At 45.3% G+C, this 19249-nt stretch overlaps 1 protein-coding gene and 1 long non-coding RNA gene across 12 annotated transcripts in view; one reads left to right on the top strand and one right to left on the bottom strand.

Annotated features, from left to right (window-relative positions):
• The window catches only part of ARHGAP26 (Rho GTPase activating protein 26), a 477291-nt gene that overhangs the window by 376421 nt on the left and 81621 nt on the right, over nucleotides 1–19249 (bottom strand). The window lies entirely within an intron of this gene.
• LOC116471657 (uncharacterized) lies at nucleotides 1897–11212 on the top strand. The gene is made up of 6 exons (XR_004248837.2): nucleotides 1897–2053; nucleotides 2771–3002; nucleotides 3957–4032; nucleotides 10253–10511; nucleotides 10655–10814; nucleotides 11074–11212. It is a non-coding gene; the product is annotated as an uncharacterized LOC116471657 (long non-coding RNA).

Below are 19249 nucleotides of genomic sequence, written 5' to 3'. Positions count from 1 at the left end.
TCCCTTCTCCACTTGCATTCCATGGGTGCTGGTGACAGGGTGATCAACCCCAACCCCTTACCCCCACCCCAATCCCACAGCTCCTGGGTTCAAGTTCCAGCTCCAACATAGATCAGATATGTAACCAACCCTGGGTTAGTCGTAAAGTCTCAGTTATCTCATCTGACGGAGGCTGTCAGCCTGTGGGTTAGGCAGGGAGGATCCAGTGAGACACACTGTTATAGGCACTCTGCACATCACAAGATTCAGTTCTAGGTATAGCTGGGCTGTTCTTTCCTCATATATGAATCCTCCAGTAAGAGGAACCAGGAAAGGTAAGCATAAATAACTGTTTGGAGCTCGGAGAAGTTAAAGGACTGACATAAGAGCACAAGGCCACTAAGGAGAGGACCTGTGACTTAAATCCTGTGAACTGAGATCCTTGTAGTACGTGGGAACACCATACCACATCACCCCATTAAGGCAAACCCTCTATGTTACTTGAGAGATTGAAAACAACACTAAAAAGAGAACTTTCTACCTAAAAACCATTGCTTCTTGCCTATTTCAACCCAGTAGGATTGGTGGTATCTTATGTAGATTTTCACCAAGGATATGGGGCAGCCCAAAGATTTATTTCAAGAGCCTTCCCTCTGATGCACACAGGAATCTAACACACACATTCCAGTAAGAGGAGAGAGAAAAGAGAAGAGGCTGGCACTGGTGCTGGGTGCATGCCAAGTGTCGTGGCACCCTCCCCATATAACCCTGCTGTTCCATGTACAGGCAGTGCAAGACACAGCAAGGAGCCAAGCAGAGTCAATAATATTTACTTTGCAGAAACATCTGTTGCTAGAAAAGCAGAATGCTGGCCAGAGTGGAGGGAAGTCATAACTGCCGGCATCCGGGGAGGCCAAGTACCTGCTTTCTAGAGTAGGTAGGGCTGTGCTTCTCTGAGTGAGGGTCCAGATGGCTAAGAAATATGGAAGCAGCTAGAAGTTTGGGCCTTGAGAGACTGCTCCCAGAGCCACCTGCTCACTCAGGGACCAGAGGAAGTGCCCTTCTTTTCTTGGAGATGCCAGCATATATTAATCTGCACCAGATTTGAGAGAATTTAACCCAAATAGATCCAACTTTCACTAACACAGAAGGTTTACCATAATTTTTTTAAAATTAGAATCTACCTTAATTTTATACAAGTTGTACCAGTAATACCACAAGTCAAGCCATTTCCTTTTTCTCGTTGGGTAAAACTTAACATACATGTGCACACACAAACATGGACTCAGGTAACCTTACTACTGTATTTTCAGTGCATCTATTGCCTTTGTGACCTCCAAAGTTACCAAAATTGTGTATTAACTACCCTTGAAATGTTTTGCTGCTCAGTCACATCTTTCTCTTTGGCCTTAGAAAGTGATTACAGTTCTGGGAGGCCAAGGCGGGTGGATCACGAGGTCAGGAGTTCGAGACCAGTCTGGCCAACATAGTGAAACCCCATCTCTACTAAAAATACAAAAAATAAAATAAAATAAAATAGCCGAGTGTGGTGGTGTGCACCTGTAATCCCAGCTACTCGGGGAGGCTGAGGCAGGGGAATTGCGTGAACCCGGGAGGCGGAGGTTGCAGTGAGCCGAGGTTGCACCATTGCACTGAAGCCCAGGCGACAGTGTGAGACTCCGTCTCAAAAAAAAAAAAAGAAAGTGATTACAGTTCAGAAAGGCCATCACTGAGGTTAGAACTTGCAACAGGATTGGCCTCGTGGCTGCCTAAAGCGCAAGAATACCAAAGTCCTTGGGCCTTTAATCTCTCCCTTTCCTGGATGCCAATTACTCTCTGTGCCTCATCACCTTGTATTTGGAATAATTCTGGAACTATTCATGAATGGCCTCATGTCACAATGCACAAAGAGTGCCTCGGACAGGGCTGGACACGGTGTCCCTCAAAACCTGTTGTACTGATGTGAGCGGGCAAGGAAACACAAGCTGGCTTACAGGTGGAACACCTGAGAGTCCCCAGAGAGGACCCATGACAGAGAGCTGAGACACGGACACGAGCCCCAGAGAAACTTCAGGTTTAACCCGCACCCCCATTCCTAGGCCAAACTCAACACACTCAAAACCAAACTCTCTACTCAAACACCCTCTGCCACCCTCTCCCCACAGAGCCAGCCAAGGGCCTCTTTCTGCATCCCCAGTGTGATGAAAGGCACCACCGTTCACCCTGCCATACAAGTCACCAGTGCATGTCATCCTCTCACACAGCAGGCTCCTTCATGTGCCACGTCCATTCCCAAGTCTGTCCATGGTGTCTCCTAAGCACATCTCAATTCTGCCCACTCCTTCCCATAACTATCAGCAACCCCTAAACAAAACACCTCCATTTGCCTAGATAACTGCAACTGCCTCCTCTCTGGCCTCCCCACATCCACTTTTGTCCGTCAAATCAGTTCTCCAACCGGTTGTGTCAATACCAGCAGTGAGCCCTGTGATGGCTTCCCAGAGCTCTGGAGGTGAAGATGAAATTCCCTCCCAAGGCCTGAGAGGTCCTTCAGGGTCTGGCCTCCCTACACCCCTCTCTGGGCTCCAGCTGCTCCAGCCTCTGCCAGTTCCTGGGGCATGCCCAACTCCTACCTGCCACCACATGCCACCTCTCCCTGCAGCCCTTGGCCCAAAAGTTCTTTCCTCCAGGAAGCCTTCCCTGACTTCTCTAATCAGGCCGAACCCAACCCTATTTCTCACTCTCTGAGTACTATACATCTTTTCTTCAGAGCAATTTTATATTTGTTCAGGTAATTCTTCTCTTCAAGTAATGCCTCCCCAACTAGTACGTTCTATAAGGACGAGGATCATATCCCTTCATGCTCACCACTCTATCCCCAAAGCCCAACACTCTACTGCTTGACTGAGAGCAGGTACTGCAGAAAGAACAAAGAGAGAGGAAGTTGGGCACTCCATAAGTCCACTGGCCTTCATTAAAGGTGAACCTCCCAACTCAATGTTTGACATGTGAAAAAAAAGCAGGTAAGTTAGGACAAACTCTCCAACTTACAAGTCTGGCTGGAGCCTGATATATATGTGGGAATGTGCTTCCTATTAGCATGTGACCACCTCCCTTCATGTTGTCCATTGAGGAAGAGTCCCACAGAGCTGGAGGGAGAGCTACCACCAGCAGGAGCATAAAATAAAACCTCATCTACACCAAGGAAGCTGGAGAAATGAGCGACATACAACCCAACTGCTGGCCACAACCAACTGTCCTCTCTTAGCCCCAGCACAAGCCCCAGGTTGCAGTTAAAACAGTTTAAGGAAGAGTCCCCAGAGATCCCTCTTTTCTTTCTCCCCGTATCTGGGAAAACTGAGAACATATCCAATCAGAAACTGTGCTTGGAGAGAGGCATTTCCCACGACTCCCCACTTCCCCAAGTCTGTATGTAGCATTTTAAAACTAGTTCGATGTGCTTAACTATAAGAAAAGCAAGTTATAGTCCCTTGTAAATACCATTCTACAGCCCAGACTCCTGGCATTGTACTAGCAAAAACAAAAAAAAAACACACACACACACACACACCCCCTGTGCAAATCTTAGAATGAAACAAAATTCTCCATAGCATTTTTCTCGTTTCCGTGACACGCGGTCTTACCTGTGGCCACTAGGTGGCAATCAACTATATCAGAGAACACCTTGACCAAGCAGCTAATTTAAACAACAGCTAAGACTCAAGGAGAAATGACAGGGCCAGCCTTAAAGGCAGTGCTGAGAACAGATCGTGTCCCACTAAGGAACAAATAACCACCTAGAAATGTCCAGTGGACACTCAGCAACTGAGAGAGGGACCCTGGCTTCCACGAGGGAAGAAGTGCTCTAACACATTCAGAGGGCCTGTGCTTTCATACAGCAAGTCAAGCCTAAGACATAGAGTGGGAGGGGAAGTAGGGATGAAGTCACCACCACAGTGTCTCTCACATTCTTTCAGATCTGGCTGGAGCAGATTCAGAAAACCTCTCATCTCACCCAGGCGGATGATGTGCCCACCGACCACATCAGCCACGGTACGTGCATTCTGATCATCCATCTGCATGCTTTTCCTGAGGCCATTTCCCTAAAAGAGCATTTCCTAAATGGGGCCATCACCAGCACTGATTCTGGAAAATTTGTTTTTCCAACCAGAGCACTAAGGCTAATGACATTTTCGGAGTTGATTTTTAAAACGAAATCAAGTAGAATAAAGAAGTGTTCCTCTTTCCAAAATGAGGTTTCTAATTCTATTTAGATGAAATACCCCGTAAAAATAATTTGGGCTACCCAAACTCACCTTAATCTACATCCAAATAACTATGAATATATTATATACATTAACTTACTGAATACTGTACCTACCAAGTACTTTAAATCCCTCCATCCTCACCACCATTCTGTCGAGTAGGTATTATTACCTCCATTTTGCAGATGGGAAACCGAGGCTCCGAGAGGTTAAATAATGTGCCCAAGATCATGCAGGGAATGAGTGGTAATGTAAGAAACTCGGTCTCTCTGACTCCAAAACTCTTAACTACTACACTATATCGCCTCATTTGCTCAAATATTCGAGAATCTGGTATCAATGTATTCAAAGAAATGAAAAGATGGTATGTATACATTCCGTGCCTTAAGGGGAATGCAATTTTTAGAAGGGCCTAATCTGTGTGTACAAAACTACAAAATTAAGGTAGACTGTGCTAGGGCAACCAGAGATAGATAAAAATGGCTACAGAAATGAAAGTGGGATATTATTCCGGCTAGGGCCATTGGAGGGGGCTTCCAAAAAAAAAGAAAAAGAACAGGGAGTAGCATTTGAGCTGAACCTTAAAGTTCAGTCCTATTTGGATATGTAGAAAAAGGAAGCGGTACAAGGCAGGGAAGCAGTTGTGGGAAGATGCTGTAGAAGTGGAAACACGGAGCAAGGAGATGCGAAATGCAGAACCTACCCAGAAAAAGCAGCAAGTTTAACTAGATGGACAGGAGATCAGAGTGGGAAGACCAGTTAGAATCAAACCATGGAAGGACCTGCATGCCAAGCTAAGGAATTTGAACTTACTCCCTTAAAGAAATGGGAGCTGGATTGTTATACAGAGAAGCAACAAGATCAACTTAAACAACAATTAAGTCTTTTACTAAGGAGCTGGGCCCAGAACTTTGTTGGAGACACCTACTGTAACTCCTCCAGCATGCTTCACTTTGAGAATGTGCAACCACAGCCAGGGGCATTCTCCCTGTAGGTAACTAAATGACAGGCAACACCTCTCAACTTGGACATTTGTGCACAGACCATTGGTCAGCCAGGAGATAAGGAAAGAGTTATAAGGGATTCAAAAAAAAAAAAAAAAGCTGCTCCGTGTTGAAAACTCCAAGTTCAGGGCCCACTATGAATTATCCATAGCATCATCTTGAATTATACATAACTATATGCAAATAATGTATACAAATACATATGTATTTCCAAAGTGCTGTATTGGCTGTTCCTCATAAGAACATTGAGAGTTAAGTGAAAGCACTTGACCTTTTCTAGATGAAGAAATTAAGGACTGGCTTAATGACAGTGCAAGTCACATAGTAGGTGCTTAATAAACATTTGCTGGATCAATGACCACTGTGTCAAGTGAGTTAGTCAGCACTGGATCTCCGATGAAAACTCAACCCCTAAAGGGCCCAGCCCCAGCTCAGCCCTGGCACAGAGAACTGAGGTACTGTATTTAGAACAACTGCATTCACATGCTGCCCCAAGACATGATAAAACAGCAGAAGGTCACCACAGGAAAAACTCCCCCAAGGAAGACTGTGGACATTTGCTTAATGAAAACAAAGAAACCCGTTTTGAAAGGGACTAATCAAGTGAGGGAACAAAAAAGATAGGGTAATTCCAGGCAGCTCAAGTACAAATATCACACACACACGGGGCAAGGGGAAGGTAATTCAGAGGCGTATGACGCGCATTGGCTGCGCAAACATCAGCTTAAATCCCCGGTCTCTCACTTCCTAACTGTGTGGCCTTTGGCAAATTACCCAACCTTTCCAAGCATGTATGTAACTATGAGGATCGTATGTACCTCACAGGGCTGTTGTGGGAATTCAAAATAGGAAGAAATGTGTTCTGGAAGAGAGAGGACAGGGATGCCTTGCTTTCCTTCCCACAGCAGAGGTGGAGTGGAAGTTTACCAGCAGGTCGGAGAAAGGAGAATCAACCAAAGGAGAATCTTAATTAGCATAAGAAGTAAGCAATTTTCGCCTCATTGAGTCACCAGATCAACCTCATTCTTGTGAACTACTAAAAACACACCTGAGTTCCTAAGGGTTTTCTTCCGTGCTCAGAAAACCCCTAATGCTTCTACAAATTTACAATTTCCTTTCACCCCTGGCAGCTGAAAGGCAAGGCAAAACCCCGATGAACTAAATAACATTATTTTTTAACTAAATGAACTCAAAGCAGTATGGGCTTCTTTTTGAGAAGTTTATTAAGCTCAAGTCGTGCCTTTTAAATGCACTGGGGAAACAGTGCTATCATCAAATCCTTTCTGTCCACTGCCTGGGGAGGCAGGCCAGCCCCAGATGAAACAGATAAAAGAATGAGTGTGTTAAGACGACATTTAAGATACAAGAGACTGACAGCGTTCACAGGCCTGAAGTACTGGGCTTCCTCAGAAGCTGGAACTTGAGCTTGGCCCCTAAGGTAGACACGTTTCTAGAAAGGGGAGGGGGTGGTGAATTAAGAGGAGACCACACAAGTCAGACCCACTCACTGGGTCAGACTAGGGCTGGAAAAACCGGTAGGGGCCGGTGGGTGGAGATAGAGGGAGACAGAGGCCTAAGAATGGTGGGGAGGGGCAGGTGGAGCGGGGATTCCTCTCTCTCAACACCTCAGCAGTTCTGTTCTGCTCAACACCAAGCAGGTGCGCAGATGGGAGGCAGTGGGGCTGGGAGGGTTGATCCTGGCTTGAGCCTCAAGACTTAGATTTTGTTTCTGGAATGCCTTTTCCTCTGCAGCAGAGACAGCTACTCAAGCTTTTAAGGTGCACCCAATCACCTGGGATCTTGTCAAAATTCCCATGTAATCCAGCAGGCCTGGGAGCCCGAGAGGCTACATTTCTAATTCCCAGGTGAAGCCAATGGTGCTGATCCAGGCACCACACCCTCCAAGGCAAGGGTTTGGACTCCCACTCAAGACCCTGAGAGCGAAGATCACAGCTTCTTTATTCTCCTAGCACGTGCCTGGAACATACAGGACCTCAATATATATTGGAGGAATGAATGAATAAATTCCTTGAGAGAACCTAAGCTGTTGCAGACAGAATAGAAAAGAACCTAGAAAAAGAACCAGAAATGGCCTGTCTCCTTGCGCAGCCACCAAGTATACATGTGAACCTAGGGAAAGTTATGTGATACATTCGGTCTTAAAGAACTCACTTGAGGCCAGGCGTGGTGGCTCATGCCTGTAATCCCAGCACTTTGGGAGGCCGAGGCGGGCGGATCACAAGGTCAGGAGCACAAGACCAGCCTGGCCAACACGGTGAAACCCTGTCTCTACTAAAAATACAAAAATTAGCTGGGTGTGGTGGTGGGCGCCTGTAATCACAGCTACTCGGGAGGCTGAGGCAGGAGAATCACTTGAACCCAGGAGGCGGGGCTTGCAGTGAGCTGAGATCGTACCACGGCACTCCAGCCTGGGCGACAGAGCAAGACTCCTTCTCAAAAAGAAAAAAAAAGAAAAAAACCTCACTTGAAAACCAAGGAGCCAACCCCTTTCTCTAGCTCTAAGATCCCTCCCAAAGTATCTTTTCTGTGCCTTTGATTTTTAATGTTGAGGTTATATACTGGATATTCCTACAGCAAGGCACACCTCTATGTCATTCTCAAAGAGCAGTTTCCAAAAATCCAATTGAGAGAAAACAGACTCTGTTAGTCTCAGCAAATAACCATAGCAACTAATACCCCCAAATGAAATGATGTCTTCACAATGATGTGCTGGCTCAATTAGATTGAGGGTGAAGTGTACCATCTGAAAATTTATCGTCGTAAACTTACAGTGAAAGCCAGACCTTCTTGGAAGAGGTTTATAAGTAAAAGAAAGGCCTTGCCAATAAATGGAATTCAGGACAAAGAGCCAGAGAAGTCAAGCAGATGAGGAAATTGGGCAGGACTGCTCTGCCTGTCCAGGTTCACACAGTCAGGGCCCATGCACCCAGACAGAACCCAGAACTTGGTTAAACAGTTACAAATCTGAGTACCACCACTTCTACCAGGGAGTTATCAAAAGAATGCCATTTTATCCTTGTTCTATGCCTTTCTTCATGCATATTACAAAAGGAAAATACTGCTACCTCAGAAAAGTCTGCAGAAATATTTACCAAAATAATTGTAAAACTTTTAAATGAAAAAGAGGACAACTGCAAAATAACAAATTAGGGCTGATAATACATTTCCAGCCAAATTAATTTCTCCACAGGTCATCACAGGATGCAGATCTTTCTGTTACAAGGTTTTCTGACTGGAGTTAGGACTGTGAACGGAAAACTCAACATCTATAAGTTCTACAACTTACTGTCTTTCCACATCCTTAGGCCTGCCTCTTCCAGGGTCCATGCAATCACACTTGCCCTGAACAAATTTGGGCAAGCAAGAACCTCACTTGAAAAGCAGGAAAAGAGAAGCTAAGGCCTGTCACCTCCCTGTAACCCCTGAGCTTTCTAGCTTTCTCTAGCAAAGAACAAAAAGAAAAAAGGGAACAACAAACAAGCCAACCCATAAACAAGCCCAAAGAATCAGAGTTTCACCGGCATTCAACAGTTGTGAATTCAGAAAGTCACAGACGGCAGAACCTGGAGCCATACAGAAGGATCAGAAACCCCTGCACTGTTCCTACCAATAGCTAACGTGAATTTGAGGGCAATCAAGCGAAAAACAAGGCATGGTGAGTAAATCAAGGCCTTCATCCAGCCAAATAAGCTTAGATTTGTGGTTAACAGACTCCCAGGGTTCAAAATCCCATCTCACCCACTTACAAGGTACTCAATTTCCACCTGTGTGAAAAGGCACTAAAGGGAAATCTGCCTCCTGAGGTTCCTGTGAGAAGAGAGATGATGCATTGAAGTGCTTAGCACAGGGCCTGGCCGGCAGCAAACACTCAATCAACCATAGGTATTAGAATCATTTACATATATATTTAATAAATAACATGCCAGGCTGATTCGTTTCCGCATAAAAATGAAAGGACAATGAAGCCACCCAGTCCCTACCACTTTGACTTCCTCTCGCCCTCCTCCTCACTGTCAGTCCATGCAGCATAATTAGGATCAAAAGTGAATCCACCTGATCCCTGGACACAGCTCAGACACTCCTTGCCACTAATACCACAGGAAGCAAGGTGGCGACTCCTAAGCACTGGAATAAATTCAATTAAAAAACAAAAATCCACTCATCTCCCCCTGGATTAATGTTTCTGGAAGAAAAAAAAAAAAAAAAACGAACCTAGCCATTCTGAACAAAGCCACACCTAATAACATTCCTAGAAATTGGTTCCACTTTCTTTTATCCCCTCTTTAATTAGTCACTTTTCTGCTATACCTCAGGGGAGGCTGTGCTCCAGGGACCAAGAACGGAAGTCTGAGTGGGCAAACACTTACCCTCCTCATAGGTGCCCACGAAATCTCCAGGCTCCCCACCTTCCCACTCTGCACCGTCTCCTCTCCAGCCTGGATTCCAGTCCAGGTAGGAACTCATGCCCCAGCAAGGAGTACCCCTTGCCACTGCAGACCACCACAGAATGAGAGAGGCCAAAGATGATTGTTTCTCAAAACATGTCTGAACACCACTTGCAACAGCCTCTTCCAGGGAGCCCATCCTCAATCAAAATCTCTAGGGCTGAGGCCTAGGAGCCTGGGCTTCCCAGGCAGTTCTTATGCATGCTGAAGTTTGACAGCTGATATCACCTAACCCTTCAGAACATCTAGTACTAAGTACCAGTAATGGAACCCTTCCAGATGACAAAGGTGGAGCTCCACAGAGCAAGCCGGATCTTCTAAATCATGACAGCCGGTTTACAAATGTTCCCAAAGCAGGCAATTAATGCTCGTGGTGAAAGAAAGCTAGGTGACAGCAGGGGTGGGAGGAGGAAACACCCTAATTCAATTTAAAAATCACAAATTCCAAAGCCTGAGTCTTCTTCAAAACATGTTCTCAATCATGTCTCCTTATTCTGAAGCCTACACAACTGACCGGGAACACATCTCTGTTTTGCAGAAACCCAGCTCATGGCACCTGGAGCTGATGAATGGCCCTGGTGCTGACTGCCCAGAAACCAATCCGGAAACCAGGCTTCCCACAGAAGAGGCAGCTGGAGAGCCAAGCACTCTTGGACCACAGTCCTAGGCCGGAGCTGCCAATACAGGCTCTGCCCAGCTAATCTTCTCTGAGCCTGCAAATATTAAACCTGACACACAGACTCAAGTGAATCCAGAAAACAGGCTCACAGGGCAGCTGAAAATTGGAAGTGCCTGAGGTATAGGCAGGGCAGCTTCATGGGCGTTCAACCAGTACAGATGCACAGGGTCTCATGCTCAGAAGGGCCTGCTTGGTTTAATGCTCTGCTGTAGCTGTCTTGAAATTTTTAATAATTTTACCTTTGAACTTGTGTTTTGCAAGTGAGATCCAGTGGCACAGTGGAGCATGTGTGCATAGAGGAGACAGGTACAACAACCTGGATGTCATGCGGGCCCACTGGGGCTCCTTGTGGCCCCAGTGCACAGAATTCTGGTGGACCCACCATGTGTGGGAGCTCAGTGAGACTCAAAGTAAGTGCAAGGTAAGTGTCTTATATCTACGACTGAGTAAGGGGGAACGCTGACAGCCCTGAGGGGTTACACCTACCATTTCAACCAGAACTTGCCAGATGCAAGAAGACGACAATGAGACAATGGCATCCAAAGAAACATGAACGGCCCAGGAACCCTATCATAGCTTTCTTCCTCATGTTATTTCCCTGGATAAGCCAACCACTGACACTGACCATGGTAACCTAGGGCAGAGACAGACTGGGCAACCCATAGTTCCTTTCCTTTCAGGCCATCCTCACACATCATAAGCTGAAGGTAGAGCACACTGGGAAAATGTGCATGCATCAAGAAGAAAAATGAAAACCGATTTTGTGCAACATTTCCACTGTTCTTGGAAGAATGAAATAAATGCATATGAGCTATGAAATATGGATCGTATAATTCTAGTGATTCTGCATATAAGTCAGATGATCTTATTGAAAATTGGCATTGTACAATATAAAGATGAACAGAAGAATTCATACTAATAATTTAAAATTTTAATTCTTCCTTTTTAGAAGAACATGGGCAGATTAAAAATACCACCACACATCAAGAAAGAAAACAGCTTTCTATTTTAATGCTTTTAACAGTACTTATGTCTGTTTTTTTGAACAAGGAGCCCCACAGATTAAGTACCCAGTCCTGGGCACGGGAATAACCTGGGATTACTTTACAACCTCAATTAGCTCTCCTCTCCTCCAACAGGTACCCTGAGAAAGACTTGAGTCCATGCCACCATCATCTCTGGCCTGGACTCCTAATTGGCCTCCCTGCTTCCCTCCTGATGCTTCCCAGTCCATTTGTCACTCAGCTGCCCAGAACAACCTATTCAAAAGGCAGACCTGATCTTGTTGATGGTCCCTTCCATACCCTCCCTGATTATAACTCTTCCCATCTCACTCAAAATAAATCCAACCCAAGGCCTACAAAACCTGCCTCGTCTGCATACCCCACTGGCCTTGCCCTTACTCCATACCCAGCCCCACTGGCCAACTTGCAGATTCTCAAAGGTGCCGCAATCCATCCAGCCACAAAGCCTAGCACTTGTCCTGTGTCCTCTTCCTGAAACTCCCCTGTCTCCCCACCTAGTTACTGCTCCTTAGCCCATTAGATTCTCCTTGAAGGGTCACTTCCTCAGGGAAGCAGCCTCCTCGCATTCCCTATCCACCCCAAGGGTGCACTCTCATAGCTCCCCAGAATTCCCTTTCCTATCCCTACAATTGGTAATCTCCTTTGAGTTTGGTGCTTGTTTAATGTGAACAGCTCCGATGACATTATAAACCCCAGGCAGGCAGTAGCCATGACTGTTTTGTTCATAAAAGGATAGTCATCACAATTCTAGCATGCCAGAAGCCCCCAATGATGTTTCTAAATAAATAAATAAGCAAGCAAATAAGAATGTAACCTTTTTTAAGAGTTCGGTCCGAAGAATGACAAACCCTGCAATCCCCTTTTTATAAAAAGGGAAAGCTAAGTCCCAGAAACGTAGACAAAACAGCCATCCCATTACTCACTCCTTCATGACACACAAAACAATCAGAACACCATTTCCTAGGCTTAGTCTTGAAGCCATAAAACACCCATTTCCATTCCCCACTCACTTTCTTCCTTAGCCAACAAGATGCCTATAATGTTTTCAAGGTACCACTGATATTACTTTAAAACCACTTTGCCTCTAGGCAAATGATGAAGAATTTGCATGTGTGTATCTAAACAGCATATCTAGGCCAGAATTTTAAATAAATAAACTAGCGACAAACCGTGCCAATTAACATCAGGTCAATACAAAAACCATCCTTTCTAATACATCAGGTATATCACTTGAGGGAAAGCATGCCTGCAACACACACACACACACACACACACACTCCCTCTCTCTCTCTCTCACACACACACACTCCCTCTCTCTCACACACACACACACACACACACACACACACACACACAGATTCTCTCTCTCTCTCTCATTCCCTCTCTCTCCCTCTCCCCCTCTCTTTGGAGACGTGTTTCTTGATTTGGCTTTTGAATTTCACCTGAATCCGACTGCCCCAGACTCACGGGATCAGAAATTCTGGAAAATATATCTGGAAGTATGCCTTTTTAAAATAAACTCTCCAGATGATTCCTATGCACAATAAGTTTAAAAACCACTGTTATAGAAAGACACAGCAGGTAATATTTAAATACCAGAGAAATGGAAGAAGCTAATAGCACTTAACCTGAGAAAGCAGAGAAACAAGAAAGAAAAGGAAAGTGATGTCCCGAAGACCTGGAAAGTCCCTGGCAACACACCTCCAAGAAAGCAGCAGGAAACCGTTCCCAGAGGAGAGAAGAACCGTGGAAAAACCCTAAGCCATTGTTTGCTAGGGTCATTAATTATTTTAGCTATTTATTCACAGACACTTCCTCCTATCTCAAGGTGCTCCTAGGACAGTCAGAAAGAAACCCTGACATGCTTCCCTTGCTGCAGGAGGGACGAGGTGACCCTGAGCCAGGGCATGCATGAGCAGGGCCACCTCTCTCAGTCACACAGCTTCTCTTGGGCACCTGAGAAGAACCTTGTACTCAGGAGCCCTCACCAGAGACAGGAATCCTAGCAGCTGCTGGCCCACCCTCCCCAAGCAGCCTCACTGCCCCCATCAACCCAGGAAACTTGAAGAATGAAAAGACTTGGAGGAAGCCTCCTAGCACAGGTCCACCCACTTCAATATCCCCTCCTGTAGTGGATAGTACCCTCAAAATTGATGTCTACCCAGAACCTCAGAATGTGACTTTATTTGGAAATGGGGTCTTTGTAGATGTAACTAGTTAAAATGAGGTCATATAGGATTAGGATGGGTCCTAAATCCAATGACTGGTGTCCTTGTAAGAAGAGGTGAGGACACACACACACACACCCGGGGAAGAAGGCCCTGTGAAGATGGAGGGAGAAACTGAAATGACACAGTTACATGCCAAGGAACACCAAGGAAAGCCAGGAAGAGGCCGGGAATGATTCTTTCCTAGAGCCTTCCGAAAGAATATGGCCCTGTCGACACTCTGATTTCACATTTCTGGCCTCCAGAACTGTGAGAAAACACATTTCTGTTGTTTCATGCCACCCAGTTCATGGTACAGTTGTCCCTCGGGATCCATGGAGACTAGTTCCAGGACTCCCCACAGATACCAAAATCCATGGATGCTCAAGTATCTGATACAAAATGGCATAGTATTCGCATATAACCTATACACATCCTTCTGTATACTTTAAATCATCTCTAGATTACTTACAATACCTAATACAATGTAAATGCTATGTAAATCGTTGTTATACTGTATTGCTTAAAGAGCAGAAAAAAGAAAAAAAGGCTGGCTGCGGTGGCTCACGCTTGTAATCCCAGCACTTTGGGAGGCCGAGGCGGGCGGATCACGAGGTCAGGAGATCGAGACCACAGTGAAACCCCGCCTCTACTAAAAATACAAAAAGTTAGCCGGGCATGGTGGCGGGCGCCTGTAGTCCCAGCTACTCGGAGAGGCTGAGGCAGGAGAATGGCGTGAACCCGGGAGGCGGAGCTTGCAGTGAGCCGAGATTGCGCCACTGCACTCCAGCCTGGGCGACAGAGCAAGACTCCGTCTCAAAAAAAAAAAAAAAAAAAAAAAAAAAAGAAAGAAAAAAGAAAAAATGTCTGTACATATTCAGTACTGATGCAATAAATATTCTCCATCCGCAGTTGACTGAACTCATGGATGCGGAACCCATAGATATAGAGGCCTGGCTGTAATTTGTGATGTCAGCCCAAAGAGGCTAATACACTTCCTTCCTTAGGGAGCCAGGGCCTTAAAGTCATATTGTTACCAAAACCTAGGGGTTCTGCCGCAATGAAAAAAGGAAGCCTTGCTCTTTCAACACTGTAGGTGGTCTGTTCAGCCTCACTTCAGAGTCACCCTCCCACTGGCCAAACAGTGATCTTCCAAGATAGGTGTCCTCAGATTGGCATCTTCATACATCCTCCTTGGCCCGAAAGGCCTCTCCCACCCTGACCAACACAACCAACCGACCGCCACCTGGCCCTCCAGGAACCCCTTTCAAGGTATGGCTCCACACACATGGCCCAGGCTGGCCCCCACTGTGTGCCCACAGCTCCTGGGTTTCTCTCAACACTTTTCACACTTGCTCAGTGTGGGCAGCTCCAAGAAGACAGGGACCAGGTCAGTCCTGTACACCACCCATAGCCCAGTGCTCACTTCATCTTTGTCCACAGGAGCAAACAGACAGCAAACACAACATAAAGAGACGTCCCTCACTCTTCATTACTTGGTCCAGAAATGAGGCCTGTCTGTGTGACTTCTCACAGCCACGATTATACACCTCTTAAAGGAGTAGACTATGCCATAAAGACCACTCATTTATTGTTATTCATTCAAAAATCTATGTATTGTGGACCTACATTCCTGGTATAAGTCACTGGAGAGACAACAGTAAGCAAAAAGTAGACAGCCTGTGCCTTCATGGCATTACAAGTGAGGGTATATAAGTCAGTCATTAGTAGCCTCACATCCAAACCAGAAAACAATAAAACAATCTTGCTCATGAGCCTGTCTTCCCGGCTAAATTATTTCCTACTCAGGGTACCCAGGGCCAAGAACAGTGCCTGACACATAATAGGCAATTAACAATGCTGGATGAACGGAGGATGAAGACACTGAGGATGGACAGAAGGAAGGAATAGTGTCTAGTACATAACAGGCAGCCAGCAGGATAGATGGATGCACAGATGGATGGACAGAGAGATATATGGATATAGGCCTAGTACGTAACAGGCAGTCAATAATGATGGGCAGATGGAAGGATGGATGGATATCTAGGGAGCAAAGCACATGGGATGAAATGTGCACAAAGCACACTCAAAAGTGCAAAAGATACCAGAGCCTCCTTAAGTGGCACCTCTAAAACCTCCACTTCATTTCATCTCAGACCAACCAGCAGCCTCCTAGTATCTGAAAGAAACAATAACTCTAAACGCATCTGGTATTCCACCTCCTCTGTAAACATTTAGTAGAAAAACAGCTTCACAAACACAAATATGCTCTCTCTCTTCCCACCCCTGCCCTTTCTTTCTGTAATGGGGGTTTTAAAAGGCTGTTTTGCCAGTCTTTCTCCACCACTGAGAGCATTTATGTTCTAAAACAGTGACTTCACTCTTGCCAAAATGCATATCTCACACCACTGCCAGGTTGTATCATTTTTAATTATTATTTTTGTGATTCTTCTTTTATCTAGTGCCTTAAGAGAGACTTTTCTCTGAGGGACCCAGAGCTGACTCTAAACACTTCACTGTCATATATGATGGGGAGGCGGGGGGAGGATACCACAAGCTGAAGGAGAAAAAAAGGGACTGGGGGGGGGGTCCTTTGAACAGCACATCCAATTAAAGCCCCCTTCCATGGCAGCCTAGAGTAGAGAAACAGTTTGCAATAAAACAAAAATACAGAGACCCAACATTAACATTTAACCTCCTACAAAGCAGCTGGGTCTCAGAATGACAGTGGTCTCACAATGCCCCAACATGCCTCATCTTTGGGTCTGGCTTAAGCCATGTTAGATTCCCTGCATTTCCAGGGTCTACTTGGTCTCATATCAGTAATAAAGTTAAAGTAATTCAGATCCTAGGAGACCTTTCTTCCCTTTCGTTTTCCTTTGCTGAAGGTAAGAATAACTTTTAATTTCCAAGAACAACTCAAGTTTCCTTTGCTTCCAACTCACAGCCATATATTAGAACAGTGTCATATATTTATTCTGGCAATAGGCTCACCCATTCATCCTTTAACTCTTCATTGAGCACCTCCTATTTCAGGGACTGTGGGAGGCACGGAGAATAAGACACTGAACAAAACTGACGTAGTCCTTCCGTTCCCCAAACCTACAACCTACTGAAGACAGACACTCAACAAATACACACTATAAACACTGAAAATTTCAGTGGCAAGAATGTAAAACTGCAGATGCAAGCTACAAAGGAATGTGGTGGAGAGGAACAAAGCAGATTCCCATTACCTTCCTTATGAGGCAGGGAGCCATATTCAAGGCAAAGGTGGAAGTGGTTTATCAGCAACAGAGAAATAAAACACTTTAGAGACAGGCATTAAGAATTCTCCCAATATTGTGGTGGTGGCTTCATGAATGTATACAGGTAACAGAGTTTATCAAAGTGTGCAATTAAACACATGCAGTTTTTTGTGTGACAAGCTTTTAAAAACATAATAATTTCCCCAATATTTTGCTACTCATTTATGATCTCTCATGATGTCCAGGATGATGAAGGTTCTTGTAGTCATAAACTAACAAAAATGACTTAGCTACAGGAAACACACCACCCTGCCACATTGTTGTTCTTGGCCTGCTCACAGCTTCATTCGTTCCTTCAATAAGTAATTACTAAACATTTACTAAAGGCTAGTACTGTCCATTAGTGTTTCCCATTACACTACAAACAGAAACACGCATAACCCAACTCTCTGGAAGCTTGTAGCCTCCTGCCAGTGTGGACTCAAATGGAAAAGGCAAGTGCTGCCTACACACTGAGAAGGACATACAGCATCTGAGAACGTGGAGTCAAGGCTACTCTGAAGGATTTTCAACATCATGATAGACAACGATTTGTTGAAAGCTTACTCTGTGCTAGCCCCCAAGTGCTTTCAAAGATATTATTCACTCAACTCTCCCCAAATCCCTACGAGGTAGATACTATGGTTTAAATCCCTTTTACAAAAGGGAAAATTGCCAGTAAGTGATAGAACCAAGGTGAAAACCCAGAAGCCTGACTCTAGAACCCTCGATATAAAATCTAAGCTAGGCCAGGCATAGTGGCTCATGTCTATAATCTTATCTCTTTGGGAGGCCAAGGCAGGTGGATCACTTGAGGTCAGGAGTTTGAGACCAGCCCGGCCAACATGGTGAAACCTCGTCTCTATTAAAAATATAAACATTAGCTGGATGTGGTGGCACATGCCTGTAGTCCCCGCTACTTGGGAGGCAGAGGTAGGGGCAGGGGGATCACTTGAGCCCACGAGGCGGAGGTTGCAGTAAGCCAAGACGGCGCCATTGCACTCCACCCTGGGCAACAGAAAAAGACCCTGTCTCTAAAAAATAATAATAAAATTTAAAAAATAAAATCTAAGCTACCACAAAGATAAGTTCTCACCAACCGCCCCAGAAACCCACTTCAGAATCTAAGTAGTTCTTCTAGGCCAAACTGAGAATTAGCTGACACTGCTCTCTGCTGAGTAGACTCTCTGGCCTCCCCCCATCAGTACTTCCTCCACCTTTGGAGCTTGATAAAGGCAAGCTTGAGAAATGAGGGAGGTCAAAGGTTTCAAAGCAGCAGTCCTCTGCAAAACAGAGACTCTGACATCTCTGTGCCAAAGGAGAGGCTCAGTATCATGGTGCTTCAACGGGACATGCAGAAACAGCAGCTCGAATCCCCGACTACAGGCAGAGTGAAACACAAGGCTTCTACATGGTAAACTCTGTTTTGTTGGTCTTTTAGAACATAAGTAAGTCACCAACTTACTGAGTGAGATCATGTTGTCATGATGACAGAGTTCCAGGGAAACATAGACCTCCTCTGGATCAAAGAACCTTCCCATTGTCTCCATCCAAGACACTCGACCAAATCATGGAAAACCACTCCAACTGCTGGCAGTCCACAGGCAGCAAGCAGCCAAAATGCATCAACATGCAAGAATGCATGTGAGATGTGAATAGAAATCCCTATTGTTACAAGCCATAGGCATCCATATTAATAGCACGAATGCTATAATTAGTCATTTAGGGAAAAATAAAATAAATCTGCTCCAAGACAGTCTCCCTGAATTTTTTAAGAGTTAGAAGGATGGTTTTAAGATTGCTGATCCTGCCATGCTGACTTGCTTTCCCAAGAATGCCTTTGACCTTAGCCAGCTGTTGCACTAGTAAAGAAGAACTCAGCGATGCCTGTGAGGAGGGCCAATTCCATGTCCCCAGAGGACAATGAGGTCCCCTCAACAATACTCACTAACATATGTGAGCATCCCACAACACTGCAAAGGCTGAATGATTCCCACCTGAGATCTGTCCCTTCTAAACTACCTCTGACTGCTCAGAGCCCCTGCAGGCCAAACTACCTCTCTTATGCTTTGCCAGCGGCTGCATACCTCACTCTTTCTTTTCTCGTTAACGTTCCTCTGCACAGCATTACTTGCCTCTTCACAGAAAACCTATCCAGCCCTCTAGAACAAGTGCTTATCATTATTTTATGAAATTCTGGAAGGAGCGAGACTGTCAGCAAACCCAAACTACTGCTAGAGGACAGCTGAATTTCTGGTCAACATGAATCATCTTTCCAAGACTGGGGAGGGACCATGTGCCTATGTAGAGTGAACCCTGGAAATACTCAGACTCCAT

Source organism: Hylobates moloch, unplaced genomic scaffold, assembly GCF_009828535.3.
Source record: "Hylobates moloch isolate HMO894 unplaced genomic scaffold, HMol_V3 SCAFFOLD_6, whole genome shotgun sequence".
Taxonomy (NCBI): domain Eukaryota; kingdom Metazoa; phylum Chordata; class Mammalia; order Primates; family Hylobatidae; genus Hylobates; species Hylobates moloch.
Note: the sequence above shows the minus strand (reverse complement) of the source record. Positions and strands in the feature narration are given on the sequence as shown.